Source organism: Mobula birostris, chromosome 6 (assembly GCF_030028105.1).
Source record: "Mobula birostris isolate sMobBir1 chromosome 6, sMobBir1.hap1, whole genome shotgun sequence".
In the NCBI taxonomy this organism is placed as follows: Eukaryota; Metazoa; Chordata; class Chondrichthyes; order Myliobatiformes; family Myliobatidae; genus Mobula; species Mobula birostris.
In genome coordinates, this window is record NC_092375.1 from 17,810,595 (window position 1) to 17,831,298 (window position 20,704).

Here is a 20,704-nt window from a genome sequence, read left to right on the forward strand (position 1 = left end):
GTGCAGAAGAAGACAAATCATGCAAATGATAAATAAAAAGTAATAAATAATACTGAGAACATGATTTGTAGAATCCTTGTAAGTGAGTCTATAGGTTGTGGAGTTAGTTCAGCGTTGAGGGGAGTGGAGTTCTCAATGCTAGTTCAGGACCTTGATAGTTGTATAGTAATAACTGTTCCTGAACCTGGTGGTTATAGGAACCTAAGGCTCCTGTACCTCCTGCCTGATGATAGTTGGAAGATGAGAGCATGACAGCACTCTGTGTCAGTGTGCTCATTGATGGGGAGGGCTTTGCCCTGTGATTTGTTGGCTGCTTCCACCACTTTTTGTGAATATTTCTGATCCTGAGCATTGGTGCTTCTACACCAGGCTGTGATGTAACCGGTCATGATGCCCTCCACTGTGCATCTATAGAGGTCTGTCAAAGTTTTAGAATTTAGATGATATGCTGAGTCTTTGCAAACTTCTAAGTAGAGGTGCATATAGTTCACACATACGTCAAAATGACCATCACTGCAATTTGTGTAGTGAATTTCAATTGTACTTCCTTTATGGCAAGTCAAGGGTATAAGAACAATAGAGCATAAGAAATAGGAGCAGAAGTAGGCCATCTGGCTCATCGAGCCTGCTCCATCATTCAGTAAGGTCATGGCTGATCTGAGCATGGACTCATTTTCACCTACCTGCCTTTTCCCCATAACCCTCAATTCCCCTACTATGCAAAAATCGATCCAACGTTGTCTTAAGTATATTTACTGAGGTAGCCTCCACTGCTTCATTGGGCGGAGAATTCCGTAGATTCACCACTGTTTGGGTATGAGGCCCTCCAGCTACCCTTACTTGGCTTACCCCGCCTGTTGAAGTGATGTACCGGTGTATGGCTCCTTGGAGCCACAGATGGGAGCTGAGTGTCCGGTGGGGACCAGTGGCGAGTGAGCTGCCCCGGAATGGACACAACAAGCCCCTTCACCAGAGGCGTTACCCCTCCCTGGACACCCCATACACCTCAGTCTTATTAAGGCCCTATGTTACTGTAATAAGACTTCTATACATCAATATTTAAATCCTCTCATTATAAGAACTAACATACATTTCCCTTCCTAGTAACTTCTCTTAGTGATTTGCGCACAAACCCAACATTTTCAACATGCTGTGTACATACATCTACTGATGCTTCTGGACACATCTTCAGTGATGTTCCTGGAATCGTCGGGTGTTTTAGGTCTTTCAACATCATACAACCTCCTCCAGGTGACCCAGCCGGAGCTGATCAGACTCCAGCTTGTGTCCAGATAGCTAGCTACTTATGACTCCATGGCTGCCCTCTTTTGAGCCACAGCCATCTTGAGGCCCTCTCTGCCACATCGGTGGTACTGCGGATGGCTCTCCTCCACACTATTGAATCTCTCAACATTTAAAATTTGCTTTGCTGTTTCACTCACAGAAGTGGACAAGCTTACATTGTTCCAGTGTACCGGTTAGCATAACAGTGTTGCAGCGCCAGGATTCAGTTGTGCTGTTGTCTCTAAGGAGCTTGTACATTCGCTCCATGACCCTGTGGGTTTCCTCCCACAGTCCAAAAATGGGTGAATGGGTTAATAGGTTAATTGGTCACATGGGTATAATTGGCAACATGGTATTGTTGGGACAGAAGGGCTTGTTATCGCGCTGCTTCACCAAATAAATTTAAAAAAAAATTAGTATACCTCCCATGTTTTTCCTCATTCACCCAGCTTGTCTATATCCCCTAAAGTCTCCTTACATCCTACTCAGTACTCACATTCCCACTTAATACATTACCATCATCTGGCTGTCCTTGTAAACAAGTCACTGGAAGTTAATCTGTAAATTTTAGCAAGCAATTAGGAAGGCAAATGGTATGCTGTTGAAAGAAGGTTTAAATACAGTGCAACAACGATGTCTTGCTCCAATTATAGAACTCGTATAAAATTTCATCTGGAATACAGTGTACAAATCTGATCTCCTGATGGAAGGATCTATTTGTAATAGAGGAAGCACAATGACTACTTGCCAATATTATTTCTGGGAAGGTGGGTTTGAATATACATGCAGTGGCCACTTTATTAGGGACACCTTGAAACCCAGTGTGGGCTTCTTCTACTCTAGCTTATCCACCTCAAGGTTCAATGTGTTGTGCATTCAGAGACGCTTGCCTGAACACCACTATTGCAGTACATGGTTATCTGAGCTACTGTCGTCTGACCTCTCTCATTAACATGTATTTTTGCCCACAGAACTGCCACACACAGTTCAAAAGTTTGAAGTAAAATTTATTATCAGAGTACATACATGTCACCACATACAAGCCTGAGAGAGAACTCAGCAAATCTATGAAACAGTAACTATAAACCGGATCAATGAAGGGGCAAGCAGAAGACAACTAACAGTTGAAATGTATCTGTAAATAAATAGCAATAAATTATGAGAGCATGAAACAACAAGATAAAGAATCCTTTATGTGAGTTCATTGGTTGTGGGAACATCTCAATTGATGAGTGTAGTTATCCTCTTTTGTTCAAGAGCCTGATGGCTGAGAGGTAGAAACTGTTCTTGAACCCGGTGGTGCAAGTCCTGAGGCACTTGTACCTTCTACCTGATGGCAGCAGCAAAAAAACATCATGGCCTGGGTGGTGAGGATCTCTAACGATGGATGCTGCTTTTCTACGATAACACTTCATGGAGAACTCCAGAAGCTGTTGTCTGTGAAAATTCCAAGATGTTTGCAGTTTCTGAGATTCACAAACCACCCCATCTGGCACCACCAATCATTCCATGGTCAAAGTCACTTAGATTACATTTCTTCCCCCTTCTGATGTTTGGTCTGAACAAAAAGTGAACATCTTGACCATGCTTGCATGCTTTTATGCACTGAGTTACCGCCACATGACTGGCTAATTATATATTTGTATTAACGACCAGATGTACAGGTGTACATGATAAAGTAGGCCACTGAGAGTATGTGGAAAATTTGGCAGCTTGGCCTGTTAGCAAGTTAAGAAGAGGGAAAGGTGATCTTATTGGAACATGCAAATTTCTCAAGAGATTGACAGGGTCCATACACAGTTTGATGGTTCCTCTGGCTCCAATCATTAGGATTAAGGAATGAGTGATTAAAATGCAGTCAGCCATTCAGAGGAGGGGTGAGAAGAAATGTCTTCACCCAGAGATTGGTGAATCTTTGGAATTTATTACCCTGAATAGAAACATAGAAAACATACAGCACAATGCAGGCCCTTCGGCCCACACAGCTGTGCCAAACATGTCCCTACCTTAGAACTACCTAGGCTTTACCCATAGCCCTCTACTTTTCTAAGCTCCATGTAGCCATCTAGGAGTCTCTTAAAGGACCCTATCGACAAATGGCTGTGAAAGTATAGTCGCTGAATATGCAGAGGAATATTGATTGCATGACTCAAAGGTCAATTGATTTATGCTTCTATGCAATATAAAACAAAGGATTAGCTTACATAACATTTGCCTGTGAACGGTGATTACTTTAAGACTCTCGCGCCTTTAAGGATTATATCCTATGATTAATTCCTCTCTGGAGCCGTATCAATCCTCATGGAAAGTTCCAGTGGCCGTGAGTAAAGTGCCCTTGAACGAAAGTACGCAAGTTAGTTATAGAAGTTCCTGCTGTCTCCTGGGTACGACTCAACAATGGAATTTGTTGGAGGTTAAGAACACGGTGAACTTTACAGGGTGATAAAATCCATCACTAATGAATCACTTGGTCAAAGCTCCAAATTACCTTCAACATTCTCAGCTATAAAGCTGCATACTTCTATTTTCTCTATAACACAACCCATCATAAAAAACGTACACATCAAATACCCGCACTTCTTCTCCATTGTTTGTTTTTAATGTATGTTTCGATGTACAAGTATAAGCATTGATACATAGATATAGCCAGAACTGGGCGAATTGCTAGCTTCAGAGGAAGTGGCGAAAATGTACACAACACGAACTGACACTGCCTTGCAGACATTAAAACAAAATCAGACCGATAAATCAACTCAGAGGGTCAGGCCGCATTTAGGGAAGGAAAAGGATGGTCGAGACCCTCATCAGAAACAAAAATAAGGCATTTTTGATTCCGTATTGTGTGTGTGTGTGTGTTTTGTTTCTAGACACCATAGTGACACCTTTATTGACGGATGTATCTGCTCGATGAAGTCCCCTTCAAGGCTGGGAGATGCAGCAAAGGTCCCCATCTCTTCCTCCCTCTGTGGCAATTACCCATTGCAAGGATGCTCTCCGCACGCCACTCCGGAGATGGCTGGAGCGACTCACACGGAGCCTCCCCACCATGGGGGAAGGGGAAACACCCACCCACCGACTTTCTGGAACCTTCAGACGGTTCGAGAGGCCGGAGAATTTCGAGATGGACAGCTGAACGGACCAATGGAAGCCGGCCACCCCGCCCAAGCGGGTTCTGTTTGGCGTGGCAGCCGGCCAACGAGACACGAGAGCCTCCCCGCCGTGCCCTCTAATAGGCTTGCACGCAGCTCTGCCAGAGCATTGTTTTCCCCACCCACTTCGAGTGTTTGGTGTGTGTGCTTTTTTTGATTGGGGGTGTTGAAATCAGTAAGTGTTTTTTATTTTCCCGATTTCGAACTGTGATGGCTGGAGCTGCGAGCGATCACTGAGAGACAGAGGGAAAAGTAAATAAGAAAAAAGATCTTTGTGGCGGGTGAGTAGCAGCTCCCCGGGATGGGTTAGGCATGGGGATGGTGGGCGGTGAGGATGGATCGTCAGAGGGAGGGAGGAATGAATGCCACACTGAGGTAAAAAGGGGGAAAATAATCCTCCGATCAAAATGGACCTGGCACCGTCCCTTGGATGCGAAGTGATGCCCCCTCTCCTCTGTCAAAGACGTTTCCTTATATTTCCCCCTTCCCGGAAAAATAAATGCCATTCGAAGCTGCTTCACCATCTCATCTGGCGCCTTCTAGAAATTTCTCCTACCGCGCCCCGATCCGGCTACCCGTTAGTGTCCTCCCTTCGACGCGAAGCCGGGATCGCATCACTCGTTTTGTTTTTGTCTTGTGTTTCTGTCGGCGGTTCTTCTCGAACGTTCACCTCTTCTTCCCCAAACTACCCCCCCCCCCCCGGGCTGCGCTCTCCTCCATTGTTGCTCTTCGGAGCGTCGTGGGCAGAGGCGCGGCTCAGCCTCTGCCGCCACCTTGTCGGCTCCAGGTGAGGGAAGAAAGGGCGGGCGCCCACGGGAGCTCATTCACCCGGTGGGGAAACAGTGCGCAAGTCCACTCCCTGATGGCACTGGTGGCGGCAGTTGGGTGGCAGCGCGGGCGTCCATTTGCTGGGGGCACTGAGAGGCATTGCGGACCCCGCAGCGCCCAGGAGGCTGAGGCCACTGCCTGGCATTGAGGGCGCCCAGGAGGCTGGGGGCACTGGGCGGTATGACAGTCGTCCAGGAGACACTGGGTGGCATTACGGGCTTCTGGGGGCACTGGGTGGCCTTACGGACGTCCGGGGGCTTGGGGGCACTGGGTGGCATTATGGGCGTCCAGCGCTTCGTGGCATGATAGGCAGCGCGGTTGTCCTGGAGCTGGTGGCACTGGGCCAGCGCGGGCTCGCTGAAGATCAGCTGCGTGTTGCTCTCTGCATGCACACCCGGCCGATTTAGCCAGATGCAGAGGCTGACAACGAAGACAAATCTGCCATCTGTTGGTCGCTTGTATCCGCGGCAGTCGCTCCGTCGCTGCTGCCGAAGAAAGGACCCGTCTTTGCAGCTTCAGTTACTGACGGGGACAGGCATCGCCACCAATTCCCTAATCGGGAATAACTAGCTAAAGGTCTATTTTCTCCTTGGGTTTTATTTTGTCTCACGGTCTATTAAAGTATTTTTGCTTCCCGTGTTTGGTATGATTCGAGTCGTTGTGGTTGTCATCTTTTCAAATGCCTGAAAGCAGGCTAAGCAATGTCATTACGTGAATACACTGAATTACTATTATACAGCACATATAAAATGTGTTCCCCGAATTTTATGGAATTTCACATACTGACATAGGCTTGAAATTGTTCCAAAAGAAATGTGTGCCTAACTTTGCTTTTAAAGTTATCTTTAAAAGAGTCACTTTTAAAATGCAACGAATAACAGATTTGACTACGGGGGAAGAATTGGCTTGAGCATACCTTTACATTTAATGTTTAGTAGGTGAGTGAGGAATAAGCCTATAACCCTTTTCTGTTGCAGAGTCAAATAGGAACTGCTTCATATTTCAACTATTTTTACTCAGTCTTTTCCCTCTATTGCAAGATAGAAATTAGTTCATTATTATAACCTACTGAGATAATGGGAGAAGTTTTTGTTTGCATGCCATCTAGACAGATCATTCCATACATTGAACATCTGGGTAGCATGCAAAACAAAAACAATGCACAATTTGATGTCACAGTTACAGAGTGCTGCATTGTAGGTAGATAAATGAATTTGAAGGGTCATGACAAGAGGTTTTTATCCGGTCTACATCAATCTTTGGATAGCATGGAAAATAAAATCTGCAGGTGCTGGAAGTTCTAAATAGCAGAAAACTGCTAGAAATACTCAAATATCAGGCAGCATTTCTGGCAAGAAATATGAAATTATCAGGCCAATAACCCTTAAGTAGAAGTGGAAAATAGAGAAAACAAGCATATTTTAAGATGTAGAGAGAGGGAGACAGAATGTCTGCAAGGGTGGTCCTGGGCAACTAATTATCTCTCACTTTAATTTTCCATCTCATTCCACTGCATAGTTGCTGCCTGATCTGTGACATATGCACTGCATATTTTCTTATTACAGGTTATCAATATGGTTGCTTTTGTAAAAGGAAATATTGAATAGGACTAATTTGGTCCTGGGAGCCTGCTCTTAATCAGTGGAGTTATGGTTGATTCTATTCGTCTGTCTCCTTATCCCTGTATTTTGGGTGGATGGAGATCTTTTTGATTGAAATGGAAAAAGCTGTGAGATTGGTAGACAGTGGATAGAAAGCTCTTTTTTTTTCTCTTGGTAAATAAATCAGTATTTTTGGGGCCATAGATTTTAGTATTTGTTGGAAGGATTGACTGAAATTTAACTCTATAGATTGAAAATAGTTGAAAGTGAAGATATAAGATTCATTACTCGTTTGATAGAAATAGTAAAGATCATCAAACACATTTTGAAAAGTGTTAGGTTGAACATTTGATGTCTGTGATCTGCAGTACTACAGAGTAACAGTTGGGAAGTTGTATTAAACTGATTAGTGCATGCGGGGGACAGAATTTCCTCAACATTGTAATCTGTATCCTTTGTTTTCTTAAGAAAATAATTCTCTCTCTGGAATGTGAAACATTTAATTGCCTACTTCAAAGTTCAAAGTAAAATTTATTATCAGAGTACATACATGCCACCACATACAACCCTGAGATTTTTTACTCCTGCCGGCGTACTCAACAAATCATACACAGGATGAATGAAAGGGCAAGAGCTTAGAAGACGACAAACTGTTGAAATGCAACTGTAACTGAATAGCAATAAATAACAAGATAAAGAATCCTTATAGTGAGTTCATTGGTTGTGGGAACATCTCAATGGATGAGTGTAATTATCCTCTTTTGTTCAAGGGTTGCTATTTTCCATAAGTAGCAACTTACGGAACCTGGTGGTGTGAGTCCTGAGGCACTTACACCTTTTGCCTGATGGCAGCAGTGAAAAATGAGCATGGGTGGATGGTGAGGATCTTTGATGATAGATGCTACTTTCTTACAACAGCATTTCATGTGCTCAATGGTTGGGAGGCTTTACCCACATGTACTGAGCTGAAGCCTCTACCTTTTGTTTGATTTTCTGACAAACGTAAGAAATAGGCCATCTGGTCCATTGAGCCTGCTCTACCATTCAATAATGTGTCACGGACCCCGTGATGGGGATAAAGAACCAGCAGAGATGGAAAACACTTTGGAGTCTGGTATTGCTATAAACTACTAATATTTATTAGTAACTACGCAATACAGTAATATAAATGTAGATAAATCAAACAGTTTAGCAATAATTATATATAAAAGTAAATAAATCAGTAAGTGTGGAAATGTATGTATGATAACCAAGCTTCTTTAAGTCTAGGGGTAAAAAGATACAGTCTTATGATGTTGAGTAAAGTTCAGTTCAGTTCAGTTCGTGGTATTTAGTTGAGTAGTGATGGGGAGAGAGAGAGAGAGAGAGTTGAGTCTTCAGGTGAGCTGATGCCGTCGATCTTCTCGTCGTCCTCCGAAATCCTTTACAAGTCACCGACTGTGATTTTAACCAGGGGGACTGGTCTTCTGTGGTGGAGCTATCACCCAGGCGAGGGTGGACACATAGACAACTCCCCACTAGTCAACCCCTTCTTCACCGATGGAATAGCAACTTGGATCGATCCTCCAAAACCCACTTCCTCTGCGGGCACAACAATGCTCGTTCAGTGTCCAGATCATGTGTCCTGAGGTCTGTATCATCTGACCTCCCATTTATTTCACCAGGCTGAGCATCACCTCTCATTCAAAGAGTCCCTCCCTCCTTTGTCTGTAAAGGAGTGCAAGCAGGCAACATGTTCTTGAAAGTAACATCAACAACCAGCCTTTGGTCACCAGAGCAACCTTTGAGCTGCTGGGTGCTGTCTCTAACTCCAAACTCAGTAAAAATCCAAAGTTACTTCCAATGCCTTAAAGTGACAGTCCAACCGTTAATCTTCGTCTCTCTCTGTCTTTTCCAAAAGCAACATATCAGTGATAAATAACTCTGTCTCTCTCTCCTTTCCAAACAAACCATCAATGATAAATGTCTCTCTCTGTCTCTCTTCAAACAGTTAATAGGGGTACTCCAGGATCCCCTCACAAATGTCATAGCTGATCTAGCCATGGACTTACCTCCGTTTACCTGCCTTTTTTCCCCTACTAGGCAGAAGTTTGTCAACGTTTATGATGTCATGCCAAATTTCCTCAGCCTTCTAACGAAATAGAGGTGCTATCATGCTTTGTTGCTGACTCACTTTACCTCTAATCTTCCAATGAGGATTGACTCATAGACTTATGGTTTCGCTGTCCTGAAGTCTACAGTAAGTTTCTTCGTCTTGCCAATGTTAAGTGAAAAGTCATTGTTATGACACCATTCAGCCAAATTTTCAGTCTCCCTCCTGTATGCTGATTCATCACCACCTTTGATATGGCCCACGACAGTGGTGTCATCAGCAAACTTGAATATGGTGCTGGAGCCACACAGTCATAAGCATAAAGTGAGTAGAGCAGGGGGCACACAGTCTTGTGGTGCACCTGTGCTGATGGAGACTGTGGAGAAGATATTTTTGCCAATCCAAACTGGGGTCTGCAAGTGAGGAAATCTGGGATCCAGTTGCATAAGGGAATATTGAGGCCCAGTCTTGGAGCTTACTGATTAGTTTCAAGGGGATGATGGTATTAAATGCTGAGCTGTAATAGATAAAGAGCATCCTGATGATGTATGCACCTTTGCTGTCCAGATGTTCCAGGGTTGTGTGAAGAGGCAATGAGATGGCATCTGCTGTGGACCCATTGCTCCAGTAGGCAACTTAAGTGGATCCAAGTTGCCACTCTGTCAGGAGCTGATAGGTTTCAACACTGGCCTCCCAAAACACTTCATCTCTGTGGATATAAGTGCCACTGGGTGATGGTCATTGAGGCAGGTTACCATGTTCTTTTTGGGCACTGGTATGATTGAAGTCTGCTTGAAGCAGATGGGTATCACACACTGCTGGAGCGAGTGGTTGAAGATTTCTGTGAACACACCAGTCAGTCAGTACAGGCCTTTGGTACTTGGCCAGGTACTCTGTCTGGACTGGATGTTTTTCTTGGATCCACCCTCTTGAAGTCAGCCTGCACATCACCTTCAGATATTGAGACCAAAAGATCATCAGGAGATATGGGGGTGCATGTTGGTTCCTCCATGTTCTGGTGGTCAAAGTGAGCATAGAAGGCATTGTGTTCATCTGGAAGCAAAGCTGTACTGTCCCCAGTGTCACTTGATTTAACTCTGTAGGAGGTTATGACATTCAGGCTCTGCCACAGTTGTCAAGCATCCCTCGTTGATTCTAATCTAGTCCAAGATCTTCACTTTGTCCTTCAGATGGCTTTCCAGTGATCATACCTGCACCTCTTGTAGCATTCTTGATCTCCAGACTTGAATGCCTCTGATCTAGCCCTCAGCAATTCTGGATTTCATGGTTCATCCAGGGCTTTGGATTGGGGAAGACCCTGAATGATTTTACTGGGACATACTCATCTGCCACTGTTTTATTAAGTCTGTTACAACCCTGGTGTAGTCATTCAGATGATTGCTTGAACACGGCCCAGTTCTCTGAGTCAAAGCAATCCTGTAATTGTTCTCTGTCTTCCCTGGCCACCTCTTAGTTGTCTAAATTGCTGGAGCCCTGCTTTATAGGCTCTGTCTATATGCAGGTAGTAGGAGTACAAATGGTCTGACTTGCTAAAATGCCATCTAGGAAAGGAACAATAGACGTTCCTTATCGTAGTGTAGCAGTGGTCTAGTGTGCTGGGACCTGTGGTGCAACAGATTACATGCTGATGATAATTGGGCAGGGATTTCTTCAAATAGGCCTGGTTGGAGTCACTGACTATAATTTGAAATACATCTAGATGGGCTGCTCCTATAGCTGATGACATCCAGTGTCATGAGTGCTTGCTTATAGTCAGCCGCTGATTGTATATAAGCTGCAGACAGGATCACAGATGAGAACTCCCAAGGCAAATAGAATGGTCTACGTTTAATCATTAGGTGTTCTAAGTCAGGGGAACAAGAGGTTGACAAAACCCCCACATCAATGCTCCAAAGAGAACTGACCAAAAAGCACACGTCACCACTTATTTCTTTACCAGAGTTCGTGGTTCAGTCCATACTGAAAATTGTAAAACCTGGTTTGATGGCTGTGTCCAGTGTATTCGCTAATAGCCAAGTCTCAGTACAGCAAACCATTGAGATCTGTCTCATCTGCCTCTGATACAACAGCCTTGCCCTGAGATTGTCAATCTTAATTTCCAGTGACTGCACATTCGCCAACAAGGTGCTAGGTAGAGAAGGCCTCATTACTCAGCGTTTCAGCCTGGTTTGAATTCCACCCCTCCTGCTGTGTTTCCGGCCACGACAATTATCCTTAAAAGCGTCATGCTTAACAGCTTCGCATTTAACTCAATGGTGAGATCTGAAGATCAGTGATGTAATTTTAAAGTCTGCTGTTAAGAGGAAATTTACATACTGCAGATTGCAACGAAAGTAATTCAGAAGTATATCCAAGGGGGAAACTGGAACAATTACCTGCAGATTGCCGAAAGTTGCCAAAGTTCACCAGTGCCATATTGAATACCTTTCAGATAATATTGATCCTTTATTTTAAGCCTTTTCTGATGGATTGTTAATTTTTCATTCTTGTTTAAATCTTACACTTTGCCTTTTTCTACAAGCATAGAGGCTGCTGTCCAGTTTAACATATAAACATAAAAAACCTACAGCACAATACAGGCCCTTCAGCCCACAAAGTTGTGTTGAACATGTCCCTACCTTAGAAATTACTAGGCTTACCTATAGCCCTCTATTTTACTAAGCTCCATGAACCTATCTGAAAGTCTCTTAAAATACCTTTTCATATTCGCCTCCACCACCGTTGCCGGCAGCCCATTCCACGCACTCACCACTCTCTGAGTAAAAAAACTTATCCCTGACATCTCCTTTGTACCTACTTCCCAGCACCTTAAACCTGTGTCCTCTTGTGGCAACCATTTCAGCCCTGGGAAAAAGCCTCTGACTATCCACGTGATCAATGCCTGTCATCATCTTTTACACCTCTATCAGGTGACCTCTCATCCTCCTTTGCTCCAAGGAGAAAAGGCTGAGTTCATTCAACCTATTCTCATAAGGCATGCTCCCCAATCCAGGCAACATCCTTGTAAATCTCCTCTGCACCCTTTCTATGGCTTCCCCATCCTTCCTGCAGTGAGGCAACCAGAACTGAGCACAGTACTCCAAGTGTGGTCTGACCAGGGTCCTATATAGCTGCAACATTACCTCTCAGCTCCTAAATTCAATCCCACAATTGATGAAGGCCAGTACACTGTATGCCTTCTTAGCCACAGTCGACCTGCGCAGCTGCTTTGTGTGTCCTATGGACTTGGATCCCAAGATCCCTCTGATCCTCCACAGTGCCAAGAGTTTTACCATTAATGCTGTATTCTGCCATTTTTGACCTACTAAAATGAACCACTTCACACTTACCTGGGTTGAACTCCAGCTGCCACTTCTCAGCCCAGTTTTGCATCCTATCAATGTCTCGCTGTAACTTCTGACACTATCCACAACACCTCCAACCTTTGTGTCATCAGCAAACTTACCAACCCACCCCTCCATTTCCTCATCCAGGAGCAATTTACAGTGCCTTGTTAACCCACCAATCTGCACCAGAATGTTGAAGGAACTCTGAGCACCAGTGGAGGGGAGGGAGAAGTCCACATGTAACATGCAAACTCCACACTGACAGCACTTGAGCTCAAAACCGAATGTGAGTCTTCGGCACTGAGAGGTGGCAGCTCTTCTAGCTTTGCAACAATTCTGTCCTTAGATTTTCATTTACTTGCTCACTCATGAAATACAGTCTTGGAAGCTCATCTGTTTTGTCTATAGCTTTGATTTTACACGAACAGTGACTGCAGGTTCCCATTCTAGAATGTTTTAGTTTGCGTGTTTGAGGACTCTAGTATATATGAGCACAGTGGTGCTGCACCTTACGTTACTGTCAAATGTGCTTGATTTTTGACCACAGTTATTGTCCGTGAAGTTTACTGGCTTTCATTTAACTGAAATTAGCCAGAGTGTTCTGATTCCCTTTTGTGTTCCAAAGACAGGCTGGTTTTTAGGTTAATTGACTGCTATAATTGGCCTGAAGATGGTAGCAGAATTGGGGAGACGTTAAAAGGCACTGTATGAGTAAATGGTTTGCAAGGGTATGTCAGGGGATGGCAAACAGAGCAGTAGCAACCTATGTTGTAAGGGAAAAAACATACGTTTTGCATTGAGGTTTGATGAGCATTTGATGCTTTTGCAAAACAAAGATCTCAGCAGCTGCATTTTCAACAAAATATTTTTGACATAGAGCAGTTACCTTCTCATAGAATTAACTATTCTCATATAATTGTCATCTCCTTAAGCTGTCCTTGGGGTTGAAGGTGACTTGCCTGCACTTCATTTTTGTTGGTTTTGAGATGGCTGAAGAGAACTATGTGAAATCAGATCCTTGCTCAGGTGGTGCTCAATAGGGTGGCCGAGCAGATAGCAGTTTGAGGGATTGCACTTCAGCTGCTTGCACTTTTTCAGGTATTTCTCCTCATTCATGTTATGAATGTCCTTGAATTTTTTTCTGTATTCTGGAAATTTTATCCTGTGGCAGAAGTTGGAGTACAGTGCATGCCTAAGGTATGCTAAGATGATGTGATCCACTCACCAAAAATGAGTGAGTTTGACCAGGATATCAATGCTGAAGATATTGGCCTGGATGAGCATGCTAAAGGACAAAAAGATACGGAAGGCACTGGCGTGGAGGGCTATGAACGATATGAAGGAAATCTGGAAGTGGAACCTGACCAGAGGGCTTAAAAAGAAGATTTTCATAGCAGTCATAGAGTCCATTCTCATGTATGGATGCGAGACGTGGACACTCACCAAGACGATGTGAAAGTCTCTAGATGGTTGCTATACATGAATGCTCCAGATGGCTCTTGACGTGAGTTGGCAACAGCACATGACAAACGTCAAGCTCTATAACAACCTACCGATGCTCACCACTAAAATCGAGGTGAGAAGATTGCAACTAGCGGGGCACTATCTACGCCCCCCTGAGCTACCTGCCAGTCTAGTCATCATATGGGAGCCCAAGCATGGGGGGGGGGAATGAATCCTGGGCGCCCTCCCAAGACTATGGTCAACACGCTCCTAGAAGACAGTGGCGCAGCTAATGTAGATGAACTGAATGCACTGATGATGGAGAGGGAGAAGTGGAGAGTCTGTCATTGTGCCCGACGCGGCCCCTAGGCCTGAGTCGACGTAGTAATAGTAGTATGCTGACATTAGTTTATTTATACTGATGAAATACTTGCCATGTGAATTCACAGCATACTTGCCCATATCTGGAATAAGTGCATGCCAGATGACATTAGTAATTGTGACCACCTTAAAAAGAGCACAAGGCTGATTATATTGAGAAACTTCCATGCTATCTGCTACGAGGAAAGTCAGTGCAAGGATCCTCCTAAACTGTCAATTAACTTCCCCATCCTCAATGGCCAAAGAGTTGTGAAGCAGGTTCCACTGAGCCAAAGGTAATTCAGTCATAATCTTCAATATATCACGTGCAACAATATTGAAGATGCCATCAGTTACTAAATTTTCAAGTTTTCAGCTTTTCAACTGAAGGGAATTGTTAAGAAAGAGCCAAACTTCAGAAAGTTTCTTAACATAAATTAATTACCGTTCTACTTCTGCATAATGTGTTGGTGTGTGGCCAAGTGGTTAAGGCGTCGGTCTAGTTATCTGAAGGTCGCTAGTTCAAGCCTCAACTGAGGCAGCGTGTTGTGTCCTTGAGCAAGGCTCTTAACCACACATTGCTCGGCGATGACACTGGTGCCAAGCTGTATTGGCCCTAGTGCCCTTCCCTTGGACAACATCGATGGTGTGGAGAGGGGAGATTTGCAGCATGGGCAACTGCCGGTCTTCCATACAACGTTGCCCAGGCCTGCGCCCTGGGAAATCTTCCAAGGCACAAATCCATGGTCTCATGAGACTAACGGATGCCTATGACTTCTGCATAATGACAGCCCTGATCCTAATCAATAGGCCAGAGTAAACCATAAACATTCAAGGATCTGATGTCTTCTAATCTCTTTTCAATCTGTCGCTGTAAGGTAGAACTTGAGCAATTTCCTGCGCACAACTTTTATCTCCATTCTAGAATCATGTCAATCAATAACCCCAGTTAATTAGTTAATGTCAGCAGACAAGCTCAGTTTGTATTCTTGAAGGCAAACTTCATGTCATTGTTGAAACCTAAGTAGAACTGTTGTGGAGAATATGGAGTTTCCATATTCTCACTCATTATTCTCTCATGTTTTATCTTTGAAATCCGTGATTGATCTTGCCTGTAGATCTCTTATAAGTTTTTAGAAATGTTTTGTTTTTCTCTTCCCCGTCCCCCCCCCCACTATTTATGTTAAAATAAAATAAAATAAAATGTATTGTAAAATAAAATGAACTAAATTACTGAAATTTTAAGCAACGCACAAAATGCTGGAAGAACTCAGCAGGCCAGGCAGCGTCTGTGGAAAAAGAGTACAGTTGACGTTTAGGGCCAAGACTCTTTAGCAGGACTGGGGGAATAAAAGATGAAGAGTAGAGTTAAAAGGTGGGGGGAGAGGGAGAAACAAAGGTGATAGGTGAAACTGGGAGGGGGAGGGATGAAGTAAAGAGCTGGAAAGTTGATTGGTGAAAGAGATGCAGGGTTGGAGAAGTGGGGGATCTAATAGAGGACAGAAGACCATGGAAGAAAGAAAAGGAGGGGGCAGGCAAGTAGATAAGGTGAGAGAGGGAAAAGGGGATGGGAAATGGTGGGGCGGGAGGAATACTGGAAGTTTGAGAAATTGATGTTCATTCCATCAGGTTGGGGGCTACCCAGATGAAATAGGTGTTGTTCCTCCAACCTGAGTGTGCCCTCATCGCAACTCCAGAGGAGGCCATGAGCAGACATATCAGAATGGGAAGTGGAATTAAAATGGGTGGCCACTGTGAGATCCGGCTTTTTCTGGTGGATGGAGTGAAGGTGCTCGGTAAAATGGTCTCCCAATCAACATTAAGTCTCACTGAATCACAGGAGGCCACACTGGGAGCACCAGACACAGTATATGACCCCAAAAGACTCATAGGTGAAGTATTGCCTCTACTGGAAGGACTGTATGAGGCCCTGAATGGTAGTGAGGGAGGAGAACTTGTTCCATTTGCAAGGATAAGTGCCAGGAGGGAAATCAGTGGGGAGCGAGGAATGGACAAGGGAATCTCCCAGTGGCCACCGGATTTAATTCCACTTCCTATTCCGATTTATCGATGGCCTCCTCTACTGTCGCAATGAGGCCATACTCAGGTTGGAGGAACAGCACCTTCTATTCCGTCAGGGTAGCCTTCAACCTAATGGCACGAACATCAATTTCTTGAACTTCTGGTAATGGCCCTGCTCCCTTCACCCTTCCCCATCCCCCTTTCCCTCTATCATCTTATTTCCTTGCCTTCCCATTGCCTCCCTCTGATGTTCCCCCCCCCTTTTCTTCCATGGCCTTCTGCCTTGTTCACCAATCAACTTCCTAGCTCCTTGCTTCATCCCTCCCCCTCCAGGTTTCACCTATCACCTGGTGGTTCTCCTTCCCCTCCCCCACCTTTTTAAATCTACTCCTCTCCCATTGGATTCCCTATTCTCCAGCCCTGTATCTCTTTCACCAATCAACTTCCCAGCTCTGTACTTGACCACTCTCCTCCACCTTTTAACTCTACTCATCTTTTTTTCTCCAGTCCTGCTAAAGGGTCTCGGCCTGAAACATCAACTGAACTCTTCCATAGATGCTGCCTGACCTACTGAGTTTCTCCAGCATTTTGTGTGTGTTGCTTTGGATTTCCAGCATCTGCAGATTTTCTCGTTTGTACCAGAACTTTAAATCTGTAACCGCTGCTATTCGGAATTGCTCCTTATTACTTGCCTAAACTAAATCAGTCACAATCTTGTACACTTCTTGTTATGCTCTCAGCCTTTACTGCAAAGAAAGTAGTTGTCTCATGTAATTTCCATTTGGCATCTTTGCAGTTCATATAGTGTCCTTTGTGATGTAGCTTTTAAAACTAATGAGTTTCCCTCTCAAGAGTTGTAGACTTGACTAACTGAATTATCGGGTCTCAACTTTGGTGCTAGGAACTGTGTCTCATGGGTGGCATTCCATGTTACAGATTTCTGTATCTTTTGTGAACACTTAAGTAATTTTACAAATATTTCTGAACAATGCAAAATTTTATGTATGCACATCTTCTGGCTCTGGATTATGCAATGGAAAGAATCTAAAGTCCTGATTGAAAACACACCCAAAATAGCTATTTTACCTATTTTCACTCATCACATTTTTAGTGGCTGCACCAAACCTCCCCACGATAGCTGTCCAAAGGTCCTTTCGTGTACCTTACTTTTCAGTTATTGGTAATATCCCTATTATTAAAGGGACCTTATTTATCTACTTGTCATTTAAAAGTTATTTTTGGCTTTTTTTATACTCCACTATATGTATCTAAACAACATTTACAGCTCAATGGTTTATTTCTTTATACTGTTGTCTTTAGTTTCATTTCTTGTCTGCTTCTGTGATCTAATCTCCCACATCAACTTCATTACTTCTAGAAATCTAAGGCTGCGATCTTCTTGAATAGCTGCACTAGAATACTGGATGTGGCTGCATTTATTTTCCACTACAAAGTTATGAATACTGTGCTTCAAAAGCCAGCCAATTGCAAATGACATTGAATATCTTCCAGTGATACCATATATTAGATGATGTCTTAAATTAATTTATTACATGCATTCCATTGTAGTAAAATTTTTGCAACTGGTTGTTCAGCTTAGATGAAATTTGACAACTCCATCATTTCACTTGAGACATTACTTTAAACAGCTGTGATGTTTCTGCTGCTGGACCGTCGAGTCATCAGCCGGGTCCATCAGTCTTCAGACGTTTCATCCCCTAACCCGGAACATTCTAGGGATGGTGGGACAGCAGAACGTGATTAGTCTTCTACCCCCGACGGTCAGACATCCAGCTACTATCGTCCCATTGCAGACAAAGCCAACTGGATGCTCTCTCTGCTGCTTAAGCCATGGTGTTAATGGCTCTCTTCCTGGTTCTCCCTTGTATCCCTAAAGCTGCCATCATCTTCCAGCATGACATGGCGGGAAATCCTCTTGCCCCCACTTCGACAGCTAAGTTCCATGTCTGCCAGCCTTGCTGTCTGCAGTCTTCCACCAGGTTTTCATACCTCACAAGCTTCCTTTCGTGAGCCTCTTGGCATCAGGTCTCCCATGGTACTGTTAGCTCTATCACTACGAGCTTCTTTGCACTCTCTGACAATAGTAGAACGTCTGGTTGAAGTATGGTCTCTACTATTGGTGGGAACACCAGTTTCTTTTCAAGATTGACCTTCATCTCCCAGTCCTTTGCCATGCTCAGGATACCATCTCTCCACTTGTTTGTTGCTGCAGCATGTTTCCCAGTCCTGATTAAGTTGGAGTTTGGTTGGCTGTCCTTTTTCCTCTCTGTCTCCAAAGTGTGGGCGAGTATTCTCAAAACCTGGTCATGTCTCCATTTGTACCGTCCCTGAGGAAAGGGCAACCTGGCATGAAGAAAGAATATGCTGAAGGTTGGCTGGTTTCTGGCACAGATGGCACATTGAGTCTACTGCTATTCTAGTTCCGCAGGTTTGTTGGAGTTGGTAATACATCGTACACAGCCCTCAGTAAGAACTGGAGTTGGAAAGATGTATATTTCCATATGTCATCCCATGTCAACACTCTCTGTTCCGTTTCCCCATTTGTCCAGGTACCTTGACTCCCCATCTCCACTGCTCGCACATATCTAGCCGCCTCCTCTTTCCTCCTTATCTCCTGCTGGACCAAATGCTGTCTGTCCTTCGGGTTGGCCTCCCTCCACTTGATTTTTGACTCACATCCTAGGCATTGTCTGCCCTTACACACTATTCTGACAACGTCTCTGGGGAAGTCAGGGCTCTGCTTCTTCTACTGCCTCTGCCGCCTTCCATTTGCTCCCTGTCTGTGTCTTGACTCCTGTTTCACTGACATTGTCATCCTTGGAGTCTTTGAGGGCCACGATGAGGCGTACTTTCCCTGCCTTAAATTCCTCTACAACTGAGTGGAGGGGCAGCCGGAGCTTGACTTGCTTGCGGTATAGCCCTGTTTAAGAGAAGCAGTACGGTACTCCTAATTACCTTCTCAGGTACTGGTTTATCTTTCTCTCCATGCCTTCGATCGTTGACAGGGCAATGTCATACAGCATCATTGGCCACATTAGTCTGGGTAGGAGCCTATGTTGGAAGATCCATGCCTTAAACTTTCCTGGTAAACCTGATTTGTCGATCTTTACCAGCCTTTCTGTTGTTTGTTGCTCCAGGCGTCTGCTGTTGTTGACATCCTTCAGGCTGTCATCATACCATTTCCCTAGGCACTTGATGGGGTTTCCTATGATAGATGGGGTTTCTTCATCCTGGATCTTCAAGGTGAACTTCTGGGTAAGTTGGCCTTTCTTTATCACCAAACACCTTGATTTGGCAGATTTAAATCTCATTCGTGCCCATGTGGCTGTCTGGTCCATTGCCCGGGGTACCTATCTGGCCTGGATATGTGTTGCAGTTGTAATTGTAAGGTCATCCATAAACCCTCTGCTTGGCGGCTGTCTGATATTAGTGCTTGTCTTTGGCCCTCTTGTCTCTCTTTTCCCAGCCTCTATAAGTAGATTCATGGCCATGATGAAGAGGACTACTGATATAGGGCAGTCAGACACAATACACTTCTGTACTCGCTGCCATGATGTTATGTAGTCCTTCACGCTGAACCTTAGGTGAATCCCCTCGAAATAGCTTGCCAGGATCTTGGTGACCTTCTCCAGGATATGGTAGTGTTTCAGTGCTGTCTCGATGAGCTTGTGCGGCACTGTACCGTAGGCACTGACTAAGTCCAACTACACAATCGTCAGGTTTCCTTTGGTTGCCTTGGCCTCCTTTAACAGCTGGGATGTAACACTTGTGTGTTCCACACATCCATGGCCTCCTGTACTGTCGCAATGAGACCACACTCAGGTTGGAGGAACAGCACCTTCTATTCCAACTGGGTAGCCTTCAACCTGATGGCATGAACATCAATTTCTTGAACTTTTGGTAATGGCCCTGCTCCCTTCACCATTCCCCATCCCCCTTTCCCTCTCTCACCTTATCTTCTTGCCTTCCCATTGCCTCCCTCTGATGTTCCTCCCCTTTTTCTTTTCTTCCATGGCCTTCTGCCTTGTTCACCAATCAACTTCCTAGCTCCTTGCTTCATCCCTCTCCCTCCAGGTTTCACCTATCACCTGGTGGTTCTCTTTCCCCTCCCCCACCTTTTTAAATCTTCTCCTCTCCCATTGGATTCCCTTTTCTCCAGCCCTGTATCTCTTTCACCAATCAACTTCCCAGCTCTGTACTTAACCCCTCTCCTCCACCTTTTAACTCTACTCATCATTTTTTCTCCAGTCTTGCTAAAGGGTCTCGGCCTGAAACATTGACTGTACTCTTCCATAGATGCTGCCTGACCTACTGAGTTCCTCCAGCATTTTGTGTGTGTGGCTTTGGATTTCCGACATCTGCAGATTTTTCTCGTTTGTACCAAAACTTTAAATCTGTAACCTCTGCTATTAGGAATTGCTCCTTATTATTTGTCTTAATTAAATCAGTCACAATCTTGTACACTTCTTGTTACATCTCTCAGCCTTTACTGCAAAGAAAGTAGTTGTCTCATGTAGTTTCCATTTGGCATCTTTGCAGTTCATATAGTGTCCTTTG

General features: G+C 44.3%; 1 protein-coding gene across 18 annotated transcripts in view; it reads left to right on the forward strand.

Moving 5' to 3' along the window:
- The first annotated feature begins 4,556 nt into the window (after positions 1 to 4,556).
- Positions 4,557 to 20,704, forward strand: part of LOC140198823 (sodium/myo-inositol cotransporter-like) — a 40,062-nt gene continuing 23,914 nt past the window's right edge. For 16 of the 18 annotated variants that reach the window (XR_011886264.1, XR_011886263.1, XR_011886262.1 and 13 more), the window contains exon 1: positions 4,557 to 4,714. The gene's annotated coding sequence lies outside the window, so the exon portion shown is untranslated. Of the gene's footprint in view, positions 4,715 to 19,284; positions 19,403 to 20,704 lie in introns of all 18 variants that reach the window. The other 2 variants (XM_072259893.1, XM_072259898.1) reach the window with 1 other exon arrangement.